Raw genomic sequence first — 4599 nt, forward strand, 5'->3', positions numbered from 1 at the left:
ATCTATTACATCGGCATCACACAGAGGTCATAGAGATAAAGCTATGTTGGCTGTCATGCGTTTTTAGATGGGGCAGATTGGGACTTTTTCGAGGACAAAGTGTAACATCTACGACCAAGCCATGACAATATAGGGAATACAGAAATGTCCGTATGTTATAAGAAATTTGAATATTTTTCTTTAGGAGAAAAATCATCACAAACAAAAATTGAAACAAATCTAGATAAACATTTGCTTGGAAGCACTAAGAAACTTCAATGAAGTATATCAGGTCATGCTTTGATATGTGGTTCGTTCCTACATTGGTCTATTGGACCCTTCCAGCCGAACGCCATATCGAAGAAATGGAATCCCCTGTTGTATTTCGAATACTCGGTCAAAACAGCCCTAGTGGGACAGAAATGGTCACAGAAAAATCCTATGCCTTTTTTTGTTGAAGACTACACCGCCTGAGTGTACATGTACGCCCCCTCCTCAAACGACTGTACCCAATGGAATTTTGTAGCCTTCCACAAATAATAGATAGCATTTTTCTTTCGTCCGTTCTGAGAGGATTTCAGGGCCCAAAAAGCTAAAAAGAAGTCAGTCGGTATCCTCATCCTAATAGCGGCGGCGGCTATGTTTTTGCAACTCGCGCCGTTTTTGACCGAGGTTTTGAAATAGAACCCGAGATCGAACAGGGGGCGGGGCTTATTGTGTTCGGCTGGAAGGGTCCATTGATTTGCATGTCGACCACGCAATGCCCTACATGCCAATTAACCTGCTTGAATGATTTGAGAATATCAAAGGCGAGTATCATCGCGGATATAGATTCGCACCGAGAACAGGTGGCCCCTGGGTGACCCTGGATGTATGTGCAGATATGTGCTTCCTAACATGTCGCCCTATGCAGTGACCAGATCATGACAAGAAAATACAATACCATAGCGCAGTACACACTGCTTAGATCTACTTTCGTCGAACCACGTGGTCAATGTGTTTCTTGCAGACAGTACCCACTTCTGTGATTTTGAGACAGACCTGTGTCAGTACACACAGGATACAACAGACGACTTTAACTGGAGACGTGACTCTGATGGTACTGTTACGGGCGACACCGGTCCAACAGGTGACCACACCACTGGCTCAGGTGTGTGCGGAGTTTTTACATAGTAGTTGTTGTTTTTGATTATGTTTTATGTGTCCGGACAGTTTCCATTCCATGGGAAAACTTGTGGATTTAAGAATATTTTGCCACATTAAGACAAAGACAAGCTTTATTGACACGACAGAAAGTACAGTGACTTTTGTATGGTAAAATATAAACTACAAAAAAAGTGAATACAGAATAGATTTTAAAACTCTACTGGCTAAACACTATAGGATAATAAAAAAAACCTCCATACAATCAGGTGTGACTAAACATGAGTGTCACTATCTTTTCTAATAACAAAGCAATCTTTTATGTATTTACCTATCCTAGCATTGTGAAGGCTGTCGGATCTAAATATATCTCAAATCTACTTCTGGTAGCGAGTATCGTAAAATCTGTAGTGTTTAAATAAAGGAATGTGAATAATTTATGGTATTGCCGTCACAATACGATTTTCAAAGGAACGATCCGTACAAAAATCATCCCGTGCACATTACAGGTTTCATGAGCCAGACATACTGACGCAGTAAGCACAGGATCGTGAGATTTAGATACTTACACAGGGCGTCTTAAGGTATCTCGGTTGGCTAAATTGGCATTTTGACCTTCCACTGTTTTCTTATCAATGAATTAAGAAAGAATGGAGCCATAAGGAATGTTGATAGATGGGCATTGAAGAATTGTAAATCTGATTTTTTGGGGCCAAATTGCTGACGTCATCATTTTATTACCTCTGATATTATTTTTTCTATGACAAAATACAGCACTTTGTTACATACCACTGTAATGAAACTTCGTTTTTCGTTGCATAATGATGGAAGCTCCAAACGTAGTGTTGCGCAAACTGATATCTATTAACGATCTGTAGTTATTAAGAATTAATTTTTTTTAATTAGATGAAAACAAACATTATCTAAGGTCCCCTCTCACTTGACGTGGGGCACGCTTGCGGCATTGCTGCGTTCGTTCACTGCGGCACTGTTGTGTTAATTTCGCCGATTTTGTCTTGCACTCACACTGACGTGCGGCACTGTTGCGTTTCTAAACTAAATGAACATGTTATTGACAATTGCAGCGTTGTCAATTTATGAAAAATCACTGTAAAATGATGAGAATGTCCAAAAATGAGATTTATAATGAAAAGATTTCCCTTATGATAATGAATTATATGATACATATGCTATAAATAACCTTGAAAGACTTTTACTGTAAAGGAAATGACCCAAATGAACGGACACGAACCATATACCAGATTTGACTCGATGTGTATGTTTTGCACCATGTAACGTTATGTGTAATTATGTAGGTTTTTATGTTTATTCACCAATTTTGCTAATTTTTTTAAATGAAAATGCTTGATATTTCGTCACTTTTTTGTATGACGCGGAGTATTTTCATTGTCGGTGGATGGCTTGCCAGCCTATTGATGTCTAAGTCTACCATATAATTTTGTAAAAAGTGAGAAAAATATGGCCCATGGGTCCGAATGACTGCAATTTTGTATTTCATCGGCGGCAGGCTACCAGCAACGATTATCTTGTAACGTTATAACGCAAACTCAAAAGCAAACGTTATCATCCAACATAAATAATTTCTTTTCGAATGTTGTACTTGTATCTTTTTCTCTACATCCGTAGGTTAATCGATAAACCAGTTAATTATTTTTTGTTTTCAAGTATAAGATAATGACCTACTTCCCATTAGATAAATCAAAAGATGTATTTTTGAGTCTTATCAGTATGCTCGTTCAAGAGCCATAAAAGTCCGTGTTTAGATGCTATAGATATGCCATCGACGGGGAATCAGCAAGCAGGGGAGTTTGATCAGCACCCATCGAACTTCTGACCTTCACTTTTGGATGTTTTTGCAAATATTCATGGGAAACTCTGTGATGTTCTGGAATGACGCCAGTACCAGGGGGAGGGCGCTATCAAGACAAAGGATTTCTCGCAACTTTGGAATTTTCTCCGCATCCTTGGACCAGAACGGTGAGGAACTTGTCGGTTCTAAATCAGAGTCAGTCAAGGAATGCCATGTAAAGGGTCGCCGAGTGACCAACAGGACCTGTTCAACGAAAAACCCAGAAACTTGATTTGTTATTGTGTTGTCTCCGTACTTCGGGTTACTACAGGTCAGAGTAATCATGGCCCTTCAAGGCGCATTTCGTTACTCGTCCTCAGCCATTAAAGCCCTCAGTTGTTACTCAAAGTTGACTGCAACAGTGAAAAGAACTATCATTGAGTGTGGGATTAAGAAGTACTTCCATGCTAGGGGAAGCCGAGGCGGGAAGAATGTTGTTAAACCGATTCCAGTTGTGACAGGAAATCGGCACAAACCACCAAACAGGTGCGAGCAGACCAACTTTCCCAGAGTATTGTGCAACGTTAAGAAGGTGCAAGTCAACAAAATACATCAACCTTATCACCCAACCATTTTGTTATGCAACCCCAGGTCGCTGGTGAATAGGTTGGATGAATTTCAAACAATTCTCTTACAACACAACGTAGGGATTGCAGCGGTAACGGAGTCATGGTTTTCCCCTGACATGCCTGAGACATGCCTATCTGTAGATGGGTATACGTTGTTCTCCAGATGCCGCCCAAACAGGCGAGGAGGAGGAGTGGCTCTCTATGTAAAGGACTCAATACCAGCCAACCTGATGCAGGACATACCAGTACCACACGAGTTGGAATGCTTATGGGTCTCCATAAAACCCAGACGCTTGCCAAGAGGTCTGTCAGAAGTGGTTACATGTACAGTCTACAACCCACCAGCCTCACGACATCAAGACGAACTACTGGAGTACCTGATCACAGAAACTGACCGAATAAGAACACGACACCCAGAAGCAGGACTGGTGATCCTTGGGGATTTCAATAGACTGAACACTATTGACATCTGTAATGGTAACGGGATGACCCAGGTTGTGGACACTCCTACAAGGGGACAGGCAATACTTGACGTAATAGTCAGTGGCGGAAGATGCGGTTGTCCTTGTCCCTGGGTCTGCTTCTAGTCTAACTAGCGCGTACCGCGCCTTATATTACATCAATTGGAGGCGGAGCTTACGCGAGCGCTGCGGGGCGTGGCCTAGCTGACGTCAGGGCGCGCCCATGGTCACGTGCTCTCACCACGTGACCCCCTGGGCCGCCCAACGTAATATCAGACTAGCTACACCAAACGCTTTCTACAAAACCCTTCAGGATGCCATTGAAAAGTACTTTCCCACCCGACGAGTGAAAATGCACTGCACCGACAAACAATGGATATCACCAGAGCTTAAGTCACTCATCTTAAAAAGACAGGAGGCGTTCTCAGATGGAAAGCTGTGCCTGTGGAGACAACTCAGGAACAAAGTTAACAGAGAGATAAAGAAAGCAAAGAGTGTGTACTACTTTGAACGTGTAAGAAAACTGAAAAGAGAGGATCCAGCTACATGGTACCGAGAACTGAGGACTATGTTAAAC

The sequence above is a fragment of the Branchiostoma floridae genome, chromosome 15, assembly GCF_000003815.2.
Source record: "Branchiostoma floridae strain S238N-H82 chromosome 15, Bfl_VNyyK, whole genome shotgun sequence".
Classification (NCBI taxonomy): domain Eukaryota; kingdom Metazoa; phylum Chordata; class Leptocardii; order Amphioxiformes; family Branchiostomatidae; genus Branchiostoma; species Branchiostoma floridae.